General features: G+C 47.6%; 1 protein-coding gene across 5 annotated transcripts in view; it reads right to left on the bottom strand.

The window, feature by feature from the left end:
* Window positions 1-27,638, bottom strand: part of FAM49B (family with sequence similarity 49 member B) — a 143,105-nt gene that overhangs the window by 101,799 nt on the left and 13,668 nt on the right. For all 5 annotated transcript variants that reach the window (XM_005688843.2, XM_018058569.1, XM_005688846.3 and 2 more), the window contains one exon: window positions 3,023-3,075. The gene's annotated coding sequence lies outside the window, so the exon portion shown is untranslated. Of the gene's footprint in view, window positions 1-3,022; window positions 3,076-27,638 lie in introns of those variants that run through there.

Below are 27,638 nucleotides of genomic sequence, written 5' to 3' on the forward strand. Positions count from 1 at the left end.
TTGCTAAGACAGTACATCTTCAAAGTTTTTATCACAAGAAAAAATTATGTAGCTGTGCATGACAACGCATATTAACCAAATTTCGTGTGGTGACCATGTTGCAATATACCCAAATATGGAATCATTATATTGTACCCCTGAAGCTCATAATGTTATATGCCAACTATAAAAAGAAAAACAATTAAAAAAAAAAAGGAATGCATCCTGGAGCTGATTCCTTCTTGGTATATATGACGTCTTATTTTAAACAGTGGCCCAGTATTCTCCTGTAAGGATATACCTTAATCTCTTCCATCGATCCTTTTCTGACATACATTTATTTCAGTTGCTTCCAGGGTCTTGCTATTTCAAACAATGCTGCAAGGAGCTTACATTACACACATCTTCACACTATAGGTTAGATGTGTTACTAGAGGAAAGGTGGGATTTATAAGATAAAATCCTTGGAAACTATATATATATATATATGGGCTTCCCTTGTGGCTCAGCTGGTAAAGAATCTGCCTGCGGTACAGGAGACCCCGGTTCAATCCCCGGGTTGGGAAGATCCCCTGGAGAAAGGAAAGGCTACCCACTCCAGTATTCTGACCTGAGAATTCCGTGGACTGTATGGACTGCATGGAGTCACAAAGAGGTGGACACGACTGAGCAACTTTCACTTTCATGTATGTGTGTGTGTGTGTGTGTGTGTGTGTGTGTATTTATATATAGGAAAGATGGGGTTTATAAGATAAAATCCTTGAAGTTGCAAGAGTCAATAGGTACAAACCCTTAAAATGCTGGAATGGCCTTCAGAGTTTGGACTCACTTTCACTCTCACGAACAGGGGCATAAGGATGCCAGTCTGTCCAACTACATTCACAAAATGGTTTGTTTATCAAATTCAAAGGAAGACAGGGAGGCAGAGCTTCACTCTTGTCCCACGGTCTCTTCCCGCCCCCGTGACACCACATATGATCCTACTACTGCCTGAAAATTCTGCCCCTTGGACACACAACCCGGAGATCAGAGCTTAAACCAGAATGAACGTCAGCACTGGTGTGCTGAGCTGGCGCGGGCTGGCTCGAAAGAGCCGACTGTGCACATCTCTTCCCAAGCCTGTGTTCAGTGACATCATGTTGCTAGCTTGAAATTGTTCATGGTGGAAGTATTGATACCACAGAGACGGGCAAATGCTAGCCAGGGCTTCTCTTTCTTCCCCCAGAGACCTCTGTCAAACATCAGCCACTGATGCACACTACAGTGGAAACTGAGGCTCTGCTGCCCCTTTTTACAATGTCTGCTCTCGGCAGGATCACAGATTCTTGGAACCTCGGAACTGGAGGAGATCTGAAGGGACAGCCGATCATTCAGTCTTCTCATGCTGCCTCTCCCCTGGCCCCTGTGCTGAGACATAAGCAGACCCTCTCCTCCACTCCTCTATGCCTCTGCACCATATTCTCATCTCTTTATTGCTTAGTGCTTATTCTTAATGATACTCTACAGTGTAGTAACTGCACACACAGACTCTAGGCTACACTGAAAGACAGCCAGGGGTCAAATCCCAGCTCCGTCATTAGCAGCTCTGTGACCTTGGGCAAGTGGCTTAAACTACTACACCTTAGCTTCTCTGTAAAGCACAGATGATAATGATAATGCCTGCCTTAGATATTTGTTCTGAGGATTCAACGAGTTAATACAAGGACACAGGACAGTGGCTGGCACACACTAAGGACTAAACAGACGTAAACTGTTATTACTGTCTTCCAGTTCACTAAGTATCTTTCACGACATCTAGGCTGTCAGTTAACACTTTTGTTAGATTTTAATTTCAGTGACTATTTTTCACTTTTATGTGGCAGCTTTTCAAATCAACTTATTCTTTTTCCACCTTTCATTGCATTTTTGTATCCTCTTTAGTTTTTAATCATTTAAAAATATACTGTCTATAGTCTCTTTTAGATGTTTTTTTTTACTTTCAACTCAGAGTCACTCCTTTCCTAAATAGTCCATATGATTTAATTATGCACTCATCTTCAGAGTTCTTTCTGTGGGAATCTGTCAGGTCTGGGTTGTTGAAATAACCCAGTGGAGTGACTGTGTAAACACACAACACAATCCCTAGTGTTGTGCTAGAGAGTCCCACAGTAGACAGCCAGTTTTCATGTTAATTTCTCAACTCAAGTTCTCATATCTCGTGATAATAACAATATAGATTCTACAACCACATATGGTATAGCCCCAGATTTTTCACTTCTTCCTGGTGACTTTCTTTCCACTCAAAAAAATCTTCCTCTTTGTTTCTCCCAACAGTGGGGCTTTTGTAGTCCTTTTTCATGAAGACATGTAATGTTTAAAGCTCTTGGAAATTCATGTCTACCTTGGGCCCAAGTCTCATTTCTAGGCCCACTGTGGTCTCAAAACCTTAAACCCAGACTCTACAGCTGCTTTGTGGGTGCAAAAGCCCCATAAGTTATTGTGCCTTCAGCTTATATGACCATTCGGCTTGAATTTCTCTCCATTTTTGACACTTGAGGACTTCCCTTTCTGATGAGCTCCCCTAGATATAGTTATTATTTTTCAGTCAACTCTGAAAGGGACTGCTGGCATCCCCTTTCCAAATTTGTAGGTTGGAACCTAACCCCCAACACGAGGGTAGGGCCTTCATGGATGGGATTAGTGCCCGTAGAAAAGAGACCTCAGAAAGTTCTCTTGCCTCTTCAACCATGTGAGGTTTTAGCACAAAGAAACAGGAAGCGGGCCTTCACCAGACACTAAATCTGCCAGCATCTTGATCTTGAACTTGCCAACCTTCAGAACTGTGAGAATTAAATTTCTGTTGTTAATATGCAACCCTGTCTATGGTACTCTGCTACCGCAGCCTGAACAGACTCAGACAACCCGTTACCAGTGAAAAGAACCTGGGAAAGTTACTTCTCTGAGCCTCAGCTCCTGAGGGCTATTGTGAGGCTCAAGACAATTCAAATGAAGCGCTTAGTTCTGAAACCAGGTGGCCACAATCAAATCCGGTTCTGCCACTTACCAACTTGGTAACCTTGAACAAATTACTCAAACTCCAGGGCTCAGCTTCTTCTCCTGAAAAACAGAGATATAGCAAGGATTAGGCAAGTCACAAATCCCCAGCATACAAAAAGCCTCCAGTAAATCCTAATCACTACTGGTTTTTTTCCTGTACCAAGAATAACAACTCCAGGTAACCTTTCTGTCCAGTAGTATTTCAAGCCAAATAATATTTCTCCAGACCATTATAGTTTACAAAAGATGTTTCACAAATGTTTTTTTCTCATTTAACACTCAAAACAGTCTGGTATACGACAAATAAAGAAATGAAGATATTAAAAAAAAAAAAAAGGAAACGGAGATTCAGAGATGTCAAGTTGTAAGAGTTCTTTATATATTCAAGTCAAGTAAACTTGCTGAAGGTTGCACAGCAAATAAAGAGAAACCCCAAATCAAACTCCTCTGATGGAGGGGCACAGTTCGGCTGGACTGCATTGTCCCAGGGACAGAGAGGGCAGAGCCTGGCTGTCCTTTCAGACCAACAATTCTATGATAAAGGATGCTGGGACTCTGGGCTACGTCAGCAAGTCTGGCTTTCAGAAAAACACTCAGCTCAACTTGCATTTGAACTGTTCTCAGTCATTCCACCCCTGACTTGCTTCCTGCTCTACGTATCTACACCACAGAGAAAGGAAAACAAATGTACATGACACCATCCTTGTCACCCTCAAAACTCTTACAAAAGAGATTCACAAAAACTTATGAATCAAAGGGAGTTTTCATAAAACCCAAGGCAAACAATATCCCACTTGAACCCATTCACCAGCATCAAGTGCGAAGATCAGAGCAAGGCCTGCAATGTCTAGACACTCATTATTGCCTGCAAGAGAAAGAGATTGCTTTTTCTCTGGCTTTCATCTTGATTAAATCTTTAGCTGCCTGAGGTGTTTTCTCTTGGCTTGTCATCGGGGTCTGAGACTACCGGAAGCCACTTAACCAGCCTCCCTTTATTCACAAAAGATTTGGAGGCCCTGCCTAATTGTCGTGGGGGAATGTTATCAGCCGATCATGTCAACCACTCTGGCTGCGTTGCCAGCAATCCTCTCGTTCGCCAGTACAGGTTTCCTTTCTGCTGTTGTCTGAATGTGGTTTAAAATTCCCTTTTCACGAATAATCACAAAACTGCTCAGTGGCCAAAGAAAAGAGCCATTTCATTTCAAACAACACAGGCATACCAAGTTTCCCTGGTGGCTCAGTGTAAAGAACCCGCCTGCCAGTGCAGGAGACGCAGGTTCAATCCCTGGGTCAGGAAGATCCCCTAGAGGAGGGCGTGGCAACCCACTCCGGTATCCTCACCTGAGAAATCCCATGGACAGAGGAGCCTGGCGGGCTGCAGTCCACTGGGCCGCGAGAGGCATACGTGACTCACCGATTGAACAACAAAGCATACTCACAAGTTAAGACCTCACGGCTAAGCACAAGGGCCACACTCTGTGTGTGTGTTGTGTGTATGCACTTACACACAGACGCCCAGAAACACGGTGACAGTCCTCTCGACTCTGCTCACTATGTTTTCCCATTACATAAAGATTTCATTTTCTTTCTTTCTTTCTGACTCTTTGACCAGATTTACAAAGCAGAAAATAAGACAAGCTGTTTACTTGGCAACAATTTTTTTTAAGGTCCTGGGCGAAAGTCCTAGAAATTAGAAAAAAGTATACTAACTTGCTCTCACGAAACTCTTTAAGAACATGAAGATTAAGCTGGTCTTTCCATCACTTAGAGACAAACCAGGAAAGAGAGTATGTCTCCCCTAGAAGGAAAGTCATCTCAAAACAAGGGTGACTTTCTCTCACTTCCTCTCTGTGGACAGAGAAAAGCTGGATTATGACTCTAGAAACCGGTCTACCGCCATACCACTCTGAATACGCCTGATCTCTTCTGATCTCAGAAACTGAGCAGGGTCGGGCCTGGTTAGTACTTGGATGGGAGACTCTAGAAACTGGATCTGATCTTTTTTCGTCTTTAGACTTACAGCATGGGCTCCAGTCCATTCTTGGTCTTTCAGAGCTGTGTGACTTTGGGTAAGTCACTGAAACTTTCTGAGCTTTTTGTAGCTGCTGCTGTCAAGGGAGGACACTCATTCACTCAAGACCTATCTGCTGAGCACCTACAATATGCCAAGCATGTGGCCATGGGATTAATTCCAGTAATTAAACTGTCCTAGCCACAAAGAGCTCTCATTGATTAGTGGAATAAAGACTTCCCTGGCAGTTCAATGGTTAAGATGCTGTGCTTCCGATGAGTTCAGGTGCTGGGCAATCACAGAAAAGGGTATTTAATTAATTTCACAGGGGAGGGAAAGTGCTAGGTATAAGGAAGACTTCCCTCAAGGAGGTGTTATCTAAGCTGCGAACAAAAAGACAAGTTAGAATTTGCCCAACCGAGGGGGATCCAAGCAAAACTGGCAGCATATGGGAAGGCCCATAGGCAGGATGGCTGGTTCACAATGTCAAGCACAAGAGGTAGGAAGAGAGACATTGGGTATGTCAACCTGGACATGCAAGCAGGTGGGCTTGCCAGGGCAATCTGCCTGGACTAGGAGGGTCAAGCATTCACAGAATCCCAGCCACACCAATCACAAGACCCTTGGACCAAATTCCAGGACCTTGACCTAGGGTTTGGAGAGGGAAATGGCAACCCAATCCAGCATTCGTGCCCAGAAAATCCCACGGACACAAGAGCCTGGTGGGCTACAGTCCATGGGATGGCAAAGAGTCAGACACGACTGAGCGACTAACACATTCAAACATGTTCAGGGTCCCTCCCAGTTCTAAAGGCTGACCCTATGGTCTTCTGAGACCCCAGATCTTCCTCTTGGCCTGATAACCCTTGCACCAGCACAGCCATGTCCCTGAGTCCACTCGGGGAAATGCCAAGCTTCCCACGTGGGCCCTGTCCTTCCTCTTTCCTTTCCCTTCGGGAGAGACTAGCCAGTGACTCAAGGAGAGAGTTGTCCCCTACTTGTCATTTGTTTCTTAAAAAAAGAAAAAAAAAGCACCCAGGACTCACTCACACAGTCATTCGCCCAACCTTCTCCCACCCAGCCCCTGACCTAGCTGAAGAAATGCTGAATTATCTGTGTAGACTGTCGCCTCCAGGACACTTGAAGCTACCTGAGGTTGGACACTCGTTTTGGTCATTCTGCTACCCCCCGCCCCTGGCATTGACCCCTGATTCATACCAGGCCCTCAAAAGTACATGCAGACATGAATGGGTTTAATGTCTCTGCAAAGGAGCACCCACCCAGAGCTGCCCTCAGACGCAGCTCTGAGACCAGTGTGGAAAACCCAGAGAGGTGTCAGCTCAACACCCCTCCCCCAGGGCTCCCCAAGCCACTGCAGACGCTCAGCAAAGCCCCATTGGAAAACTAACACCCCCACCACTCGTGATACCAGTGAAGAACCTCAGGTCCAAAAGGATGATACGACTTGTCCAAGGACTCTTAGCTAACGCAATGTTTTTAAAAGGGGGACTTCAGGGACTTTCCTGGTGGTCCAGTGGATAAGACTCTGAACTCCCAATGCAGGGGGTCTGGGTTCGATCCCTGATCAGGGAACTAGATCCTGCATGCCACTACTAAAGATCCCACATGCCATAACTAAGACCCAGCATGGCCAATTAGATAAATATTTTTAAAAAAAAAAAAAAGTGGGACAACGGTCTTAAACGGAAGGCTATCTAGTTGCCCCTACCAGAAACGTTGCTTATTTTAGGGGAAAATACTTGGCAGGTCTAATGGAATCTTCCCTTTACCTGACCACCAATTACATCACACTTTCGCAACCCCTGGGATTCTCTAGGCAGGACTAAAGATCCCATTGAAGCATCGACCTATTTTTGAAGATGACTAAATAAACTTTTTTAGGGTCTGGGTATGTTCTTGGATTACGGATCACTTTTTAATTCTCTATAATGTGATCTCAGGCTATAACAAGTTTTAAAGGAAAGCTGAGATCCCTGAACACTCTTTTTTTAAAAAAATGTTTTGATATTAACTTTACTGTGACAGCAAACACAATTTTTAAGAAGGCCATTTTGACCTATATAACCCTTTCACCAAAAGAATTCCTTATCGTCCCTGTGTCCTCTTATTAAAGTTTTTATTCAGAGATCGATACTCGGTACCAATGTATGTATTTCATTTAAAGGAACCCAGGTGGCACTAGTGGGAAAGGGCCCGCCTGCTAAGGCAGGAGACATAAGAGACGTGGGTTTGATCCCGGATTGGGAAGATCGCCCTGGAGGAGGGCATGGCAACCCACTCCACTAGTCTTGCCTGGAGAATCCCATGGACAGAGGAGCCTAGTGGGCTACAGTCCATGGGGTCACAACTGACACGACTGAAGCGACTTAACACGCACGTACCTTTTAGAGTAGAAGTTACTTAAACAAAACAAAAACAAAATACAAACGAACAAACTGATTATGCAAGTCACTGGCATGATGTTTCTGAAACCACCACAGAGCAAAACCCAGGTGACAAATGAAGTGCACCTGGAAATTCTGGGTCTGGGGCGTTGAGGGTAAGATTTTCTAGCCTGCTTCATTCAATCATTATTCTGACACTTTCCATATCCCATTTAATAGAAAACAGACAAAGGAAAACAGATGCTTTACTTGTATCCACCTGGCACAGCAAACTCCCAAAGCTTGCAATAGCTGCTTATCGCTGAAGAGTTTAAATCAATATTTTTGTGCCAATGAAATAACATCTCAAATGGCCTAGCACAGTGGTTCTCACTCCAGCTCAACCAAAATTCACAAAAGCAGGAGGAAAATCTTTAAAAATACTGTTGCTGGGTCCCCAGCCTGCACAATTAAAACAGAAACTCTAAGGATGAAACCTTAGCACTATAGTTTTCCCAAGATCCCTAGGTGACTGTACGGCACAAGGACTGCAAACCACGGGCTAGGTTAACTCATTAGTCAAAGAAAGCCCATGGGAAATCTTATCTGCAAGTGATGAAGGCACTGTAATTAAATAAAACAGCAGATGTAAGAGCACCTAACAGGGCCTGTTACCCAGAAGACACTTAATAAATGTTAATTAAACAAAAAAATAATAATTCAAGTAATTACTCCTTCTCCTCAGTGAATTCAGCTTGTAATTTTATTGGCTTGTTTATCACTTGCTGTTTTTCCTTAGCCTTGATTCATTCTATCCCTATGTTAATAATAATAAAAATATCTATATGTTAACAAAATTATAAACATATACCCATAATCCTGTTCAATTATAAGAGCTCTGTACTATTTCCAACAACTCTTAATCACTTATTTAATAAAACTTTCCCCTAGAACAGTGGCTTATATGTACTAAATACTCAACAAATGTTATTTATAATAATTATTATTATTCAGGATTCATGATAATCTGCATAACTTAGGCTGAAGTTTTATTTATACTATTCAAAGGACTTAGTGAGAATGTAAAAATATTAGCAGGGCAATATTTTTTCAACTTTCTTTTTTATATTGGAGAATAGCCAATTAACAATGTTGTGATAGTTTCAGGTGGACAGAAAAGGAATATATATATTCTCTCCCAAACTCCCCTCCCATCCAGGCCACCACATAACACTGAGCAGAGTTCCTGTGCTATACAATAGGACCTTGTTGCTTATCCATTTTAAATATAGCAGTATACACATATGGATCCCAAACTCCCCAGGGCAATATTTAACAAACTTAAAAAAAATTTTTTAAGCACATTCATTCTTTTTATAAATTTGTGAAAAAATATTAAATGTGATCACTGCACAGGTAACTAGCTTATCTTGCACATTCAAGGGGGCCCGGCAAAAGCTACTTGTGAACACTCAGCAGTTTCCACAGTCACTTGGAAAAGCTAACATTGCAATTAGTTCAAAGTGCTCTCTTAATCCAACTTTTCCCTACCACTGCCTCCCTGAGCCTGTATTAGGAAGGTGATTTTTCTATATGTTCAAATTACCCCCTCAGTTTAACTAAGAGAACAAAAATCTGTTTAAATATATATACAATTTCTTAATCAAGATGAGAAAGTTTTATTAAGAACATTTCCAAACCTCCTGTTGCCCTGCTTGGATGAATTAAGCCAGTCGGCATCTGTCTCCTGTTGCGCTAAGCAGAGGAGGCATTCAACAGCCAGACTGGAAGATCTACTGCGTTTGGTCCAGGACCACATTGTTAGCAGGAGACCCTTCCATGGTTTACACCTGAGCATGCCACTGTTTGCTTCCTTTCACCTTCTGACTCCAAACATCTGCCATTTCATGTTTCAAATCAGTACACACGCAAAAATAATCGTGATGTGCGCTTTTCTAAATGCACTGTTGCTGTTCAGTCACTAAATCGTGTCTGACTCTTTGTGACCCCATGGACTGCAGCAGGCTAGGCTGCCCTGTCCTCCACTATCTCCTGGAGTTTGCTCAAATTCATGTCCATTGGGTCGGTGACACCATCCAACCATCTCATCCTTTGTTGCCCCCTTCTCCTCCTGCCATCAACCTTTCCATCATCAGGGACTTTTCCATGAGTCAGCTCTTGGCATCAAGTGGTCAAAGTACTGGAGCTTCAGCTTTATTTATATGCATATTATACATATAATAACTATTATACATATCATAACAAGTATTACTGGTCTGAATGTTTGTGTCCCCCCTCCGGGCTTCCCTGGTGGCTCAGACAGTAAAGCGTCTGCCCACAATGCGGGAGACCTGGGTTCAATTCCTGGGTCGGGAAGATCCCCTGGAGAAGGAAATGGCAATCCACTCCAGCACTCTTGCCTGGAAAATCCCACGGACGGAGGAGTCTGATGGTCGGTCAGGCTACAATCCATGGGGTCAGGCTACAATCCATGGGGTCGCAAAGAGTCGGACACGACTGAGCGACTCTGTCCTGTCCTGTCCAGATTCCCATGTTGGAATCCTAACTCCCCAGTGTGATGGCTTTAGGAGGTCGGGCCTTTGAGAGGTCATGAGGGTGGAGCTCTCATGAACGGGATTAGTGCCCTTGTAAGTGAGACCTCAGAGAGCTCCCTCACTCACCCCATCACGTGAGCACACAATGAGAGGAGAGCCCTTGCCCAAGCATGCTGGTGCCCGGAGCTCAGATTTTCAGCCTCCAGAACAGTGAGGACTACACGGCTGCTGTTTATAAGCACCCAGTCCGTAGCATTTTATAATAGTAGCTCTGACAACCATAACAAAGTCAAAAGTGACCGCACAAACAAGTGATAGCTTGGTTTGCTCAATAAGAACATCGCGATTGACTCTCCCATGCCAGGCAGCTCCAGAGGCACGGGAGATGGAGGCGAGGGCAGAGTTCCCATCTTCAAGGGTCTCAGGCTCCAGGACAGTGTATGAACTGGCTACTGTGACACAATGTGACTCCGACCAGGGGTGACAAGGAAATGCAAAGGATAGGGTCGCAGGGGCAACCCTAAATACTTAGAATCAGAAATTAGGAAATGAAAATGAATAAGCACATAGGAGATAAATAGTTGTGGATAACAACATTAAGATAACTACTGCAGCTTTCATCAATTGCACCGCCCTCTCAACTCCCATCACCTAATCTTGACAATCAGATGCCACTTTGGGGAACTCCCTGGTGGTCCAGTGGCTAAGACTCCATGCTTCTAAAGCATGGGGGTGCGTGCTTGACCCCTAGTCAAGGAACTAGATTCCATATGCCACAGCTAAAGATCCTGTGTGCTGCAGCTAAGACTCAGCACAGCTAAATAAATCAACAAATATTAAACATATGTACATGTCTATCCTGTGATAAACCATAATAGAAAAAGAATATATATGTATAAAGAATATATATAATCACTTTGCTGTACAGAAGAAATTAACACAACATTGTAAACCAACTATACTTCAATTAAAAAAATAAATTTAAAAGGACGTAAAGGAGGAAAAGAAGACTTCCTGGAGACCGAACGGCCAGACTCAGTACCATCTCAGCAAAACCGCAACCCTGTGGGTCAGCCCTGCTGCTGCTGCTGCTAAGTTGCTTTAGTCGTGGCCGACTCTGTGCGACCCCATAGATGGCAGCCCACCAGGCTCCCCCGTCCCTGGGATTCTCCAGGCAAGAACACTGGACTGGGCTGCCATTTCCTTCTCCAATGCATGAAAGGGAAAAGTGAAAGTGAAGTTACTTAGTCATGTCCAACCCTTAACAACCCCATGGACTGCAGCTCACCAGGCTCCTCTGTCCATGGGATTTTCCAGGCAAGAGTACTGGAGTGGGGTGCCATCGCCTTCTCCTGTGGGTCAGCCCTAGTCCTACCCTTTTCAAACTGCGCCACCATTAAAGACATATCACAGTTTCCTTGAAAGCATGACATGGGTGAAGGTAGAGAATGTTACTGGGGGTGTCTGGTCTAAACGCTTGGTTTTATAGATGGGAGAATCTGACACATAGAAGGAAAGGAACTTGCCTGCAGTGAAGACAGCAGGATCACAGAGGAGTCAGAACCAGCTCCCAAGATTTCTGACTCCTAACTACCCAGGGCTGACTACTGAGCTTCCACCCACTTCCAAACTCCTTCACCTGATTAACTAACTGCATCCAGGTGTCTGCTCTCAGCTCAGGCGCATGCCCTTTAGGGAAAGGCTTCTGGGGACATCCTACCTGGTACTCCCCTTTCTCTGAGCGTTCCTCCCAGATTATGCTGCCACTTCATCAGCTAGTTTCCCCCCACCCTTGACCTTGGAGCAACTCTTTGTTCAAGTCTTATGTCCTGGACCTGAGCACAAGCAGGAGGTCTACGTGGACACAGTGCAGTGAACAAAGTGACCAACATCTCAGGTTCTTGGGAATTTCCCAGCATTAACCAAGCAAGTCCCAACTCCCGGAAAATCCCTTGGCAAACCAGGACAGCTGGTCACTCTATTAGTGGACACCAACAAAGTGACATGGGGCTTCCCAGGTGGTGCTAGAGGTAAAGAGCCTGCCTGCCCAATGGAGGAGACGAATGTTTGATCCTCGCATTGGGAAGATCCCCTGGAGGAGGGCATGGCAACCCACTCTAGTATTCTCGCCTGGAGAATCCCACAGACAAAGGAGCCTGGTGGGCTACAGTCCACAGGGTCGCAAAGGGTTGGATACAGGTGAAGTGACTTAGCACGCATGCAACAAAGTGAGACAGCTGGTTCACCATGTCCCCGCCTCTAACCGTCCTCAGCCACTGTACAAGCCGGGCCCAGAACCATGTCTCCGCCATGTGGTCACTCTAGCTCAGCACTGATAGAACTTTCTGCGCTGCTGGAGATGGTCCTTATTTATACTGTCCAATACGGGAGTACCAGACCCAGGAGACTACGGAGCAGCTGAACTCTGGCTGGTGCAACCAAGTTTTTAATTACATTTAATTTTTATTAATTTCTATTTAAATAGCCCCGTGTGGCTAGGAGCCACCACATAGAACAGTTTGTCTTTGGTTTTACACAATTGGATCTACGGTCCACCTCTGTGCACGGAATGAGCTTTGGAGTCAGAATGACCATGGTTCGAATCCTGACCCAGTCATGTGCAAATGTCACAAGGCCCTGGGGAAGCTTGTTTCTCCCTCTGTGATCCTGACAAGTTGACTATGAGACAGTGTTCAGAAAGTGGTTGGTTCCTGGGAGCACTTATGCAAAAGGATTTCTCTGGAAGCCAATGAACCATGTAAAATGTAAAAAATGTAAAATGCTATGTAAAAATGCTAGAAAAATATGATTCTGAACCCAAAAGAGTTGCAAGGGCATCATCATGACCAGACTTCCAGCATTCCTGGCAGGTTCAAGTTCAGATTCTAAACTGCTGGGGCTGTGCTGCTTGACTGGTCCCAGGCCTGTGACTGGTCGTCACTGAGTCCCACTGGGGCAGCAGGCACTGGGTCCTGGGAGATGCTGAGACTCTGAGGCCATCTGAGGATGACCCTACACGGTCCAGAGCAGTGAGAAGGCAGCACCTGGAGGAAGCCCACGTGCCCCACAGGGCTCAGGCGCACCCCGGGCCGGCCACCTAGTGCCCAGGGGCACAGGACACACCGGGTCCAGCCTGCATCCGGCACATGTAAGGAGAACACCACCCCCATTGCCTCTCCCAAGGGCCAGGACACAGCAATGAGCTGGCAACCAGGAGCAGCTGCGAAACCCTGGAAGCATCTGGTTTCTGGAACCTGTCCCTGGCCCTAATGAATCCACCCCCCTCGGCAGGAACGGGTGGCAGGTCCCGGGAGGAGCAGGCTGCGGATCACAATCACCTGGGGAGCTTTACAGCAACACTGTTCCCCAGATTGGGCACCGGTATTTGCAGAAAGCTCCCAGGTGACTGTGAGTCCCAGCGACATGGCTGGGACTCGGTGTCTGTCATCTGAGGGCTTGGGAAGGTGGTTCTGATGGGGACTATCTAGGCAGCACTAAAGGGCTTCGTAGGTGGTTCGGTGGCAAAGAATCAGCCTGCCAAGCAGTAGACATGGGTTTGATCCCTGAGTCGGCAAGATCCCCTGGAGAAGGAAATGGCAACCCACTTGAGTATTCTTGTTTGGAGGAGCCCATGGACAGAGGAGCCTGGCGGGCTACAGACCATGGGGTTGCAAAGAGTCGGACGTGACTGTGCGCACATGAGCACGAGGCAGAACTAGGGGTGGGGAGAGAAGTCCCCTTGTTAACAAGTCCCTCCCTCTGGCTGCAGGGACAATAGATGGTTGGGGGACCCTGACACCACAGCTAGGCCACAAGTTGCTCGCCTCCCTCCTGCCCCAACTGGCAGAGACACTTCCGGTTCACCAGGCCCGAGCTGTCCCGTGTCTCACATGCAGCCTCGGTGGGGAGGGCCCTCCTTCCTCACTATCCCCAAGCACCCCAAGCAGAAGCCCTAATCTGTACACCTCTCCGTCCTGGCGTCCCATGGCTGCACCCAGCACCAAAGCAGCCCACGACAGATGCTATTATTGTGGTTGTTACTCTCATTTCACTGAAAAGGAAACCAGAAGCTAGCGACAGTATGACTCACCCACGGCCCCATGATGCTGGGGCAGGGCCGGGACAGGAACTCTGGGTTCCTGGGTTCATTCCCTCCCTGATACCCCAGGCTGGGGCTCACTGCCATTGTGTCCACCCTCACCCGCACTTTTTCTCCTCCCTCTTATAAGTCAGTATGCAGGCTCTGACCACCAGAATAAATGCTTATCAGTAGCCTCAGGCTCTGATTTATAGGATGCCACTTATCCTCAAAGGTTTTCCTGGTGGCTCAGCGGTAAAGAATCCACCTGCCAAGGCAGGAGATGTGGGTTCTTCCGGGGACGAGGAGATTCCCCTGGAGAAGGAAATGGCAACCCACTCCAGAATTCTTGCCTGGAGAATCCATGGACAGAGGAGCCTGGCGGGCAACAGTCCATGGCGTCACAGAGAGTCGGACACAACTTACCTACTAAACAACAAATTATCCCCCAAACAGTCCATGGAGTCTATGAACACACCTTGGGCAGTATACAGGGCACTGGTTTTTAGCACAGCCTTGGAGCCTGACAGACTCGAATTGCCAGAGTAGCTGGATGATCCTGGACACATTTCTTAACCTCTCGGGGCTTGGCTTCTTCAGCTGTAAATAGGGATGATGGTATTTACCACTCAGGTTTGTGGAGAGGCTTATTGAGATCAGTCAAAGGGATCAGATGGGCTCCACGGCCGGCCAGTAGGAAGTACCAACAGCTGGTAGCTATTATTCAGGTGGCAGGCACTACCCTTCTTATCATCTGCTCCACGCTCCATTTCAGACCCACAGAAGCCTCCAAACTATGCACCCTCTTGTGACCCTTCTCTTCGCACAGGCCACCCTGGGCTGGTGGACCCAGCCCACTGCCCTGGGCCTGGCCTGTCTTCTTGGGAGCACCGTCCTGGAGGATCAAGTGGCTGGATTCATCATATCATCCCCTCCCCATCCCCCACCCCGAGTCCCCCGGAAAAAAATAAACAAGAAGTAACTCTTTCTATTCTTCATTCCAGACTTCCTGAATTAAAATCAAATATTTGCACACTCTCCAAAGCCTATAAACCTGAATTGCTCACAGGAAAAAAAAAAAAAAGAAAACTTAGGTGCAAAGAGAGTCAGTGTGGGCGGTTGTGGCCTCAACGAAGTTCACAGGAAAGGGCATTTGATCTGAATAACCACACAGCCCAGCTGAGGGAGCGGGGTGAGCAAGAGAGAGCTGCCGTTTACAGGACCCGCTTCCTGGCCCCTCTCCGGCGACCTGTACAAAAAATCAATGGTGCATTCCCTCTGTGGGCAGTCCATGGAAGCCCTGGGGCTGGGGGTGGGAGTGGGGCAGGGGGCGGTGAGTGTGAGGACGGCTGGGGGAGGCGGGCAAGTGAGCACCAGCTCCCCAGTGCCACCCTGAGAGAGCTCAAACAGGAAGTGCTGGGCTGCTTCACACCAGCATGGCTGCCCAGCTGTTAAAATCCCGAAGGACTTGACACAGGCTGGGAAAGGGGTACTGTCCACAGCCCCTCTCCCCGGCTGCCACACCCCCCACCCAGAGCCCCCAGACGGGCCCCAGCTAGGAAAGGATGAATGTCAAGCACTGTGGAAACTTCCAGAAAGGACTCTGGTGGCTGCCCAATGTTAAACATTCTGAGCATCAACCCTGGGCACAGTTCAGAGGCATGAAGAATGCAAATGACACTCTGAGGGATTCAGAAGAACAAGCCTTCAATACAAGTTTGCTGGAGGAAGAGAAGGAAAGACTGACTCACGGGGCAGCGGCACCTGGGACAGGCCACGGACCCACAGCGCCTCCCTCCCTCCGGGCCACTCACTCCATCCAAGCTCAGAAGCCTCCCTGGTCAAACGAAAGGAAAGTCTGCCCTGACCTCCCACCCTAACCCACCCTAACCCTCACCAGGCAAAAGGGAACTTTGGGCTCCGCCCTGCCCAGCCTCCAGCCCCTCTGGGATGGTACCAGTGTCCTCGGGGGCACCCCCTGACCCTCCCACCATGTGCCCCAGGGGCTGGTGTGTCAAAGCATGGAGTCTTCCAGAACCGATGCTGCTTCAAGAACAAGCATGTGGGCTCAAGAATGGTCATGTGACCCTAACTGGCCAATAAGGAAGTTCTCGAACACTTTGGCTGACGTCATCAGAAAAGAGTATCTTCTCCCATAACACAGGGCTATTCACATGAAAGATTGAGAGCCTGAATCTATCTCACAGGGAGAGACGCCTTGAGAAACAAGATGCAAGGAAGGCAAGGCAAAGAAACAGCGGGAGATACACGCCAGCCAGCGTGGTCTGGGCCCGTATCAGCCACCCCTGACTGTTTCACAATAAATGATCTTTTTCAAACCTAAGCCAGCTTGAGTTTGGTTTCTGTTACTTGGAACCCAGAGCACGGTCTGATACATTTCTCAGTGGGTGCACAAGAAGATGCTGGTTGCTACCAGACCCCGCTTCCTGCCCTGGCTGCCAGTTCATGTGACTCGATGGCTTACTGATGGCATCTGAGAGGTTGGCTCTGGGCCCCCTGCTCTCCATTTCATGCAAAGAGGGCATCTCTCTCCCACTGAACCCCCAGACTCTGGTCTCTTGCTCTCCATCTCACAAGCTATGAACATCACCGGTTACCTGTTCTAATACATGGATCTTTCAGTGGCCCTATATGGCCCGAAGATCACGATGCAAGTCCCTCTAATGCAGCTCATAAAGCTGCCATCCCAGTATGTGACGACATGAGTTCTCCAAGAACGGAGAACTCTCCTCCAGCCCAGCCTCGCACACCTATGCCGAGATCGCTCTCAACTCCAGGTTCCCAACCCCAAGACAGGAAGTGTCTCCAACCCATGCCAGCTGATTCCAAAAGCTCTTGCAGTACAAAGGTGACCCCTCATGTTCTGTAACCCACATCCTGCCCACTGAGGTCACAGCCCCCACTCCTCACAGGGGTGAAGGCAATGTTGAAAGAACCTCATCAACACAGCCTCGTCCCCACAGAAAAACTATCAGGACTCTCCCAAGAGCTTTCTAACACCCACCAAAGCCATAAAGTGGCTCTGAGTCAAGCCTTTGTTGTGTAAATTAAAACTCCCCATCACCACCCCAAGTTTTCGTTGAAAAATCGGCCAGCTGTGTACATTGCATCCAAAGTCACCGGAAAAAATCTATAGATAAAGCTTCTCTTGGCATGGAACACAAACTGACAGCATTTATAATTACACAGAGTTCACTGCAAGAAAGACTTCAGAGGACTTCCAGTGCAATCTTCCCATTTTACACAAGTAGAAACTGAGATTCCAAGAAGTGAAATGACAACCCGGGGTCACACAGACAGGAAACAGAGGAGCCAAGACAAAACACCAGGTCCTCTGCTTTTTTTCCCCTCCAAAAGTTTATAAATAATAACCTTATCTCCATTTACTCTGTTACAATACTAATTCATATACACTCACTTGAAAATGTGAGCCATGGAGAAATGCTGTATGTTTTGATATTTTCTGCTCTTTGCATCACATCTCGCTGAGTGTCTCAAAACAGGGTCTCTGTTTCCTGGCAGAGGGGCTGGAGCCCTCCAGGCCTGAGGCTTGGTGCGGTTTCTCACCCTCTCCACTGCCCATAAACAACACCAACAGGGGCAACACAGACAGTAACAGCTGCTGGTTGTGCAATAAGAGGCGACCTCTACTTCCTAATGTGGGCCTGGGCGAGGAGGTAGGGGGTGGGCTCTATAAAAGTGTCTCCCCTCCCCTGGACCCAGCAACGTGTCCTGAGGACATTTGTTCATCACTCAGCGTGGTTTGTTTTGTTCTCTGTACATCCCATGCGTCTCTAAAGAAAACGCCTCTTGCAGGGTAACAAAGATTTCAGAAACAGCCTGGAGCTCGAATTTCTGGCAGCTCGTTTCACTCACTGTGGCCTTTAGGCAGGCCACTTTACCTCTCTGGGCCTCAGTTTCCTCGTCTTCAAAAAATGGCAGAAACATCATCCATGGAACAGAGTTGGAATCCCTTGAGCTCTACTTGAGGCCGTGGCTACTTGGCAGACCCGGGTCATCACCCTGAATTCCCAGAGCCTTTCTCCTCCCGCTGCCCATCAACTGCTCAACACACAGGCCACGATCATCCTCTAACTCAGCCCCGCCAATACCACAGCGTCCGCACCTTTCCCTCATGCAGGGTCAGGCCCTAAGTGTCTGCCCTCCTGCCTGGGGACTAACCACTTCTTGGTCTGACGCCCCCCACGGTCGGCTGGCTCCAGGGCCCAAACTCGACAACCTGGTCACCCCAAACTGGCCAAGAATCCCCACTGTCAAGTTTCTCCTCAAAGGCCTGAAAACCTCTCCCAGTTGCCATAAAATTACTCAATTTTTCCCTTGTGGGATCAGATGGAATTTAAGACACTGAAGTCTATACAGCCCTTCCCGCACAGAACATGTGATGCCTGCGAGATTTCCTCCCCATCTCTGCCCCCAAATCAAGCCAGTGTTCTATTCACTGCTGTCAGTGAGGAAGCGGCAGGGATCCACCTGCCAGCAAGCCCAGACTGAACGATCAGGCTTTCTATCTGGCTCTCATCGGTCAGTCCTGCCGTCCCCCATGACAGAGTCAGGGCCTCTCACCCCCCAACTCCCTCCGGGCAGACATCTATCTATAGACGGAACCCTGTGTCTGCTCCCCAGCCCCCAATTCCATCCACCGAGTCTGGGGAGTCTAGAGAGGCTCCGATGGGGGGAAGCAGAACTTCCAAGCAGAAGATGGAACGGAGTTGGTGGGGAGAGGGGGGCAAGCACGTGCTGATGTGTGGCCGATCTGCTTGGGGTAAGAGAGGCACGGATCCACCTGCCAGTGCAGGGGACACCGGTTCGATCCCTGGCCCGGGAATATCACACATGCTGCAGGGCGACTAAGCCCATGTGCCGCCGCCATTTGAGCCCATGCTCCAGAGCCCGGGAGCCACAGCTACTGAAGCCTACGCACCCTAGAGCCAGGGCTCCGAGCAAGAGAAGCCACTGAGATGAGAGGCCCGCGCGTGGTGACAAAAGGCAGCCCCTCTTGCCACAACTAGAGAAAGTCCGTGTGCAGCAATGAAGACCCAGCACAGCCAAAAATAAACAAACAAAGAAGAAAGGGACCTGCAGCAACCCGGATGGACCTAGCGATTATCATACCAAGGGAAAGAGGCCAGAGAAACACAAATATCACATGGTACTGCTTATCTAAAACAGTCGGACACGACTGAAGCGACTGAGCAGCAGCAGCAGCAGCAAACGGTGATACAGAAATAGACCCACACACACAGAAGACAGGCTTATGGTTACCAAAGGGGAAAGCAGGGGAGGAATAAATTAGGTGTTTGAGATTAACATATATACACTGCTATATACAAAATAGATAACCAACAAGGACCTACTATATAGCACAGGGAACTAGATTCAATATTTCGTAATAAGCTATAAGGAGAAAGAATCTGAAAATGAATATATATAACTGAACCACTGCTGTGTCCTTGAAACTAACACAACACTGTAAATCAACTATACTTCAATTTGAAAAATAATAATGATAAAAGAAAGGATATCCAGTTAACCCTTTAATTCACTCAGTGTATGTTCTGCCTGAACTTTCTGCTTCATTGTTTATATTAAAATATAAATATCATCAGGTCTCATCCAATGCCAAATCCCCAAATTTTTACAAATGCCCCAAACACACCTGGTGATACGAGAATGTAGGATGGATCACGGATCAGGAATCTAGAACCTCAACAGACTATTACTAATAATTTCTTGAGTAGTGGGGCTTATACTGGGAGTGGGTGGAGGAGAGTCATCATGAACTGTTGGTGGGAATGAAAAATAGTGAAATCTCTTCGGAAACCTGTTTGTCAGCTTCTCAAAAAGTTAAATACAGAAATCCACACAACCCACCAAATTCCACTCCTAGGCATCTACCCAGGAGAAATGAAGACCCACATTCACAAAGGCTAGCACACCAATGTTCATAGCAGCATTAATCCTAACAGCCCCAAAGTGAAAACAACGCAAATGTTCATCAGCCGGAGAGTGGAGAAATGATGTGATATACTGCACAACCGCCTATTTTTTCTATAATCAAGAGGACCAAAGTACTAACATCATCAATGTGCATGAACCTCAAAAACTTTATACCCAGTAAAAGAAGCCAGACACAAGACATCATATCTTCTACTTACACCTGTTGTTGTTGTTGTTGTTCACTCACTCAATCATGTCTGACTCTTTGCAACCCCGTGGACTGCAGCAGGCCAGGCTTTCCTGTCCTTCACTATCTCTTGAAGCTTGCTCAAATTCATGTCCATTGAGTTGGTGGTGCTCTAACCATGTCATCCTCTGCCGCTCCCTTCTTTTGCCTTCAGTCTTTCCCAGCATCAGGGCCTTTGCCAATGAGTCGGCTCTTCCACTTACATAAATGTCCCAAAGGCAAGTTTATAGACATTTATATAGAAGTACAGGTACAAAATCCACCTGCAATGCAGGAGACCCCAATTCGATTCCTGGGTTGGGAAGATCTGCTGGAGAAGGGATAGGCTACCCACTCCAGTATTCTTGGGTTTCCCTGGTGGTTCAGACGGTAAAGAATCTGCCTGCAATGTGGGAGACCTGGGTTCGATCCCTCAGTTGGGAAGATCCCCTAGAGAAGGGAACGGCTACCCACTCCAGTATTCTGGCCTGGAGAATTCCATGGACTGTACAGTCCATGGGGTTGCAAAGAGTCGGACACGACTGAGCGACTTCCACAGGTACAAAAGTAGATTATTGGTTACCTGGGATTGAGGACAAAGATTATTTGTAAAGGGACATGAAGGATCTCATCAGGGTAATGAAAGTGTTCTAAAAACTATATTATGGCCATGGCTGCACCCTTCAGTAAAATAACTAAAAAATCACTGAAATGGGTAGACTTTAGATACATAAAATATACCAAGCATTGGTTTCCTATGGCTGCTCTAACAAATTACCACAAATGTAGTGGCTTCAAATACAGACGTACTGTCTTATAATTCTGGAGACCAGAAATCCAGCATGGGCTTCGCCAAGCTGCAATCAAAACCAAGCTTTCTCCAGAAGTTCCAGGGGATTGTCTGTTCTCCCTTTCCTGGTGGCTGCAAGTACCCTGTGATTTGTAGCTTCAAACCAGCTTCAAAGCCAGCAGTATCAGCATCTTCAAATCTGATTCTGACCCTCTGTTTCCATCATCAAACCTCCTTCTCTGACCCTCACCCTCCATTCTCCTATAATAAGCCCCACCTGGATAATCCGGAAAGAGCTTCCCATCTCAAGATCCTCGGTCCCGTCAGCAAAGTCCCTTTGAAAGGTAAATATTCACAGGTCTTGCAGACTGGGACCTGGCCATCTCTGGGAGGACATGATTCTGTCTACCACATACCTCAGTGGAGCTGTCACGAAAACAAACAAACAAAAATAGCCCATGCAGGATGTGGCCAGCGTGTAGGGCTCGTACAGGTGACCTTCCTAGAAACCCCACTGCTGCAGAAGCCCTTGAGGGCCCTGTCCTAGGGAGTGCATAGGAACTGAAAGGGTCCTCACTTTGGCTTCAAATCTAAGAGGGAACGGGACAAGAGACCAAGAAAGCCTGGCGAGAAGACCCGGATCATCGGTCAAGTTCTAGATGAACGAGAGGATGAAGAGGGGAGAGTGGGAGAAACACCTGCAGTTTCCACTGAGTTGACCCCTGCCCTGGTCCTCCCCACTCACCGTTGATTCTAAAGAAAAAGTTTCATGTCTGCACAGATGTGAGCGTTTTGGTGTTCTGAAATTTCCATCTCGCTGATTATTTTAAGAGAACCTAAATTAAGATAGTCCCCAGATAATCTCTGATTTTGACAAGCACTTGAATCAATACGTATGGAGCCATCGGATATTTGCGCCCTCAGCAAATATCTGGACCAGACTGTCCTTATCAAGGTAACAGAGGGCAGCGACCAGGGCGGACCCTGTGGAAGCACATGGCAGCCTGAAGCCTTCTCATCCTTCACGCCTTGCGGTGGCCACCTCTCTGCCTAGTCTTCATCAAGGCTATGGCCCTTCCCAGCATTTGAAAATGGCTTTTTCTTCCCTGTCTCTTCTACTAGGCTGTGTGCTGCCGTGTGGGCACGTGCACACACACACACACACACACACAAATATACACTAATGAAAAAACAGTCAAAGAATAAGACATGTTTAAAGAAACAACAGGCTCAAGAGCTGAAATGAAAACTCCAAAGGACAAACATTTCCTCTCTTTGGTTCTGCACCCCCACGTCCCAGCACAGTGCCTGCTGGCACTCAGTAAATACCAGCTGAAGGAATGAATGGCCAGAAAGCCCCCGGTTGCCAAGATTAGGGACTCCTGGTCTCTGCACTCCTGTGTCTGCGAGCACAACGCCTGACACACAGTAGGTGGCCCAATGTTTACACACCTGACCTGCAGCAGACTGGGTCTTCGAGGAATGGGATCGGGCTGAGTGGTGTCGACACCACAAAAAGGAAGGCAGGAGACGGGAAGCCTCCGCAGCAAGCTCACCCACCTCCCATAACAGGGGTGGGGTGCCCCACTCTGCCTCGGTGGTATCTGTCAGTCAGGGTCACTGGTTACAGACAACAGCAAAGAAAAAAAAAGGAATTTGATGAGAAAATTAGGGGAAGCTCCCAGAACTCCAGGCAGGCCGGAGAACCAGTCTGGGATAAAGGAGCAGGGGAGACTGGGCCAAGGACATGCCAACGGATGTCTGCTTAGGGTATTCCTGACTTCGAGGAACCTCTAACTCACCTGCATCACTGCTGCACTCAACCTGGAATCTAAGCCGCGTGGCCGCTCGCAGGCCGCATGCCACAGCCCAATGTGGGAAAAAAGAACAACTGGTCCCCCTTGGTTTCTGTACTGGGAGTCAAAGCTCTGCTCCCCTGCAAGATTTACTTCTTGGGGGTTCCCCCAGACAGGAAGGTGGGAAGGATGCTGAGATATAGGAAATACAGAAAATGCCCGTAAGACACACCAATTCACCGAACTACTGCAGACCCACGAGTCCTGTCTCACCATAACTGGTCCACAGACTGGACCCAGGGGCTCCCAGGGTGGAGGACGTGAGAGAGGCCGCTGTCTACCCAGCCTCAGAGCCAAGTGTGAACAAAGGAAGTGTTACTTCATCTCTCACCACAGAGAGCAAGTGTCAAGCAGAATTTCAAGCATCTGCTATTGCAAAACACCTAACAGAGCAGCATAAGGTCACTTCCAGAAACACCCCTTTCTCTCTACCCCGTGAAGACGTCTGGCTTCACCTACGTCCCGGGTAACTTCAGTGGCATAAACTGAGGTTCATTCATTCACTTGTTTGTTCATTTATTCAGCGAACTGTTTCAAGATCCAGATGTGCCAGGCCTCCTGCTGGGTTCTAGGGTTACAGAGATGAATCAGTTATCATCCTTGGCTTCCAGAAGTTCAGCTGGCTAAAGGAAAGGATAAAAAGCAAGCAAGTTCTGCATTGGGGATGGCAAATACAACGCAGAATTAGTGATCTGAATATAAGCTAAGCTACAGACATTTTTTTTTAGCAATTGCTGGGCAGCCACTCCATTTATAAACACACACACACAAAACGAGCTACTTCCTGAGTCAGCCACTAGCCCTAGGACCTAGCCCAAGAACAAGATCTGTATGTCCAACTTTAGATCCCATTAGGAAGGGCTGCTGGCCACTGAGTTGGCTATAAATGTCCATCCTGGGACAGTCTCCATCCCTGAGTCGTGGGACAAAAGGCAGAGGCAGACTCCATTTCCCAGATGGCTGTGCTCTAAGGGAGATCTTAGCTCTTGGCGACAGGTGGTCCTCAGGAAGCTGGGATATAAAGGTTGCCCTAAGTGCCCCTGCTTTACCCTCCACAAACCATAACACCAACACCTGCCCCTTGTTTTACACTTTCTGGTTATAAAGCACTGTTACACTTACTTGCTCATCCATCATTCATTTCCCAAATACCTATTATATGTGAGCTACTCTGCTTAGAGCTAGGAATCTAAAGAGTAAGAAAACATAGCCCCTACTCTTTAAGATGCCACTTCCTCCAGGGAGCCCTCCTTGATCTCTTTGGCCGGGTTGCACATCTCCCACCCCAGCTCCCTGTATCACTGCTGGCTCTCGCTCCATTTCAGTACCCCGGCTTAGATGAAAAGAGGACTCATCTACCTCCAACACCACCGTCCTCACCCAGGGCCTGGTATGGTGTCTGACACAGTGGAGGCAGAATAAATGCCTTGAGGAAGCCCCAGTGGGAAGAGCTGAGACGATAGAGGAGAAACTGAAACCCAGGGGGCAGGGCAAGTTGACTCTTTAGGTAAGAGTCTGGCATTATCCTTCCGCCCGTTGGTTTCTAGATCAGGAAGTCTGTCTCAGAGGGCCTGGGTGACCTGCCCAAGATTCCTGTTCATACAACTAGCAGAGCCTCTAATCCTACTCTCTTCATATCAGTTTCCAGACAGACTGGACTCCTGAGCCAGCTGCTGGCTCACTTTCTCCCCAGCAGTCACAGAGTTCCATCTGCCCTCCTGTGACCAGCTTGCTGTTGGCACCTACTGTATTCTTCACCCTCCCCCAGAGCACTGTTCTAAGATGCAAGGAGATAGGAGCCTGTGATTTAAACAAAGAAACGGATCCTAATGATGGAACGTCGGGTACTCACTTATTCATGACACAAATATTTACTGAACACCCACGGGATGCTCTATTCTAGAGGTGAAGAAGCAGGAGTGAACACAGGCAAAAATCGCTGCTGCCCGCTAAGGTCTGATGGTGTTACAGAAAGGCAGTATCCCTCTGGTGAATGAATGAATGAATGAATCAAAGGTAACCTCAGGTGATCTATTGCAGGTAATGTCGATGTGATGTCAGCTGACTCAGAGCACCTGATCTGCTGTGGAGCAGGGAGACCACATAATTCTTCATCCTCGGGTGTCTCTGCTAGCTACTAGGGGATCCCCTGTCTTACTCTTTCAACAGTCCCAGTACAAGACAAATAGAATGAGCCCCCTTTTCTGGCCATTGCTGGCTTTCTAATTAAAGTCAAGGATGTGTGTTTACTCAAGGTCTATAAACACAGACCCCAAAAAAGTGTTTAAGAGAAAGCAGATGAAATGTGGGTAAGGACTAGCTAATAAAATCAGGGGGAAAAATGCTGGGAGTTTTCAACCATGACCGTGATTAAACAAAACTTGCGGGGAGGATGCTCTGAGGGCCAAGGTCCAGAAATGTGTGCAGAGCCTGAGTTTCCAGGGCAAAATGTAAACCATAACTTCCTGCTGAATTAATTGGTCCCCGGTGGGAGAGTCAGGCTAAGTTGCTCTGGACCACGCAGCTCCTCCTGCCTCACCCCTCCCCGTCTTCTACCACTAGGTTGTCACACAGCTCATCGAGACTGCATTTAAAAATCCTGTGGACTTGCAGCTTCGCTGGGGACTGTGTGCGCGCTCAATTGTGTCTGACTCTCTGCGACCCCATGGACTGCAGCCCGCCAGGCTTCTCTGTCCATGGAATTCTCCAGGCAAGAATACTGGAGTGGGTGCCATTTCTTTCTCCAAGGGATCTTCCCGACCCAGGGATCGAACCTGCGTCTCTTGCATCTCCAGCATTGGCAGGAGGATTCTTTTATCACTGAGGCACCTGGGAAGCCCGTCTCTGGTAGATTAAAAGAGGCACTTAATGAAGCTCTGCAAGGAGATCTAACCAGTCCATTCTAAAGGAAATCAGTCCTGAGTGTTCATTGGAAGGACTGATGCTGAAGCTGAAGCTCCAATACTTTGGCCACCTGATGCAAAGAACTGACTCATTGGAAAAGACCCTGACACTGGGAAAGACTGAAGGCAGGAGAAGGGGACGACAGAGAATGAGATGGTTGGATGGCATCACTGCCTCGATGGACATGAGTTTGAGCAAGTTCTGGGAGTTAGTGATGGACAGGGAAGCCGGGCGTGCTGCAGTCCATGGGGTCGCAAAGAGTTGGACAGAACTGAGCAACCGAACTGAATGAAGCTCAGAAGCTGAGACCATCAGAACGTTCGCTGTCATCAGGAGGCTTCAGTCTTCTCATCTAACCACTACACCAGACACTGGCTAAGGTCCCTGCCAATGACAGCTGCCCACAAACCGTTCTCCTCAACCCAGGCAGGAGCCAGGGGTGTGGAGAAGGACCTCTCTTCTGAAATCTGGGTGCAAGTCTGGCCTGAATTTGAACATGAGTGGCAGAGATGGCCAGGAGTCCCAAGGATCCCCCTAGAAAGTCAATGACATCCCGGAGATCAAAGTGGGCAAACTAAGGCTGACACCCTGGGCCAGCCCGAATAAAATGCTAATGAACACATTTCCACAATTAAAGTCAACAATGGGAGAGTCACCAGTCAGGCCCAGAAAACAGTCAATGTCTTTGATTAAGTGCTGATGAAATTCCCCATCACTGCTTTAATCTGGCTCCCCAGGGAGTTTCATTGGCTTTGAGATGTTTTCAAAGAAAACGATCTTGAATATATTAATACATGATTCCCCAAGCTACTAAACAGAAAGATGGGCCCTTCTGCCTCCACCGCTTCCCCAGGGCACGCAGCAGTTTCCCAGATGAGTCCTTAGTGTCAGACAATGGCAACCTTGGCTCTTTTTCTATAAAAGATGATCTTTCTCACCAGCGTTTACTCTCTGCTGGTCTAGCTCCTCTATCAGAGTCTCCGTTTATCAATGACTTTGTGCATTTGAAGCTGGTGCGAACCTCCTTGGGCTGGGACCAACCTCTCTTAAAGTTAAGGTCCTGATAAACATCAAAGTGCTCTTAGCAAACTGACTTGTTTCCATACCAGAGGAGAGTCTATCCCGAGTCAGCTCTACCACCAACCTGGATTCTCAGCCATTCTGAGTATAAATTTACTGTTTAGTTGCCAAGTCATGTCTGACACGTTGTGACCTCATGAACTGCAGCACGCCAGGCTTCCCTGCCCATCGCTATCTTCAAACTCACATCCACTGAGTCAGTGACGCCATCCAACCATCTCATTCTCTGTTGCCCCCTTCTCCTCTTACCTTCTGTCTTTCCCAGCATCAGCATTCTGAGCCACTCTGAGTATAAATGATCAAGAGGAAAACACACTGAAGGATGGCTCCTAAGCTAAGCCAATCCACCCATTTGCCTATAGCTCCTTGACTGCTGCTGCCTTTTGCACATGCTGTTCCCTTTGTCTGAAATGCTTTTCCGAGCAGTGGCCTTTAAAATTCAAACTGTCACCTTGTCTATAAAGCCTGGCTCAGACCGTCCAGGCAGTTCAGTTCAGCATGTCCTGAGCGTGCGAGCCTGGTCCTTATATGGCTAGATGCACGGAGAAGAGGAACTTCCCCTCAACTGGCTGCAGACCCTCCCAAGATAGCACCTTCAAATCACCTCTGGCTTGAAACTTTATTTTAAAAGCTTTAATCTGCATTATTTCAGACATTTAAAAAAAAAGAATAAAACCACCTCTTGTGCCCACCACTCAGCTTAAGGAGCAAAATGCGTGTGTGTGTGTGCGCGTGCACACACACACACACTCAGTCGCGT

Source organism: Capra hircus, chromosome 14 (assembly GCF_001704415.2).
Source record: "Capra hircus breed San Clemente chromosome 14, ASM170441v1, whole genome shotgun sequence".
In the NCBI taxonomy this organism is placed as follows: Eukaryota; Metazoa; Chordata; class Mammalia; order Artiodactyla; family Bovidae; genus Capra; species Capra hircus.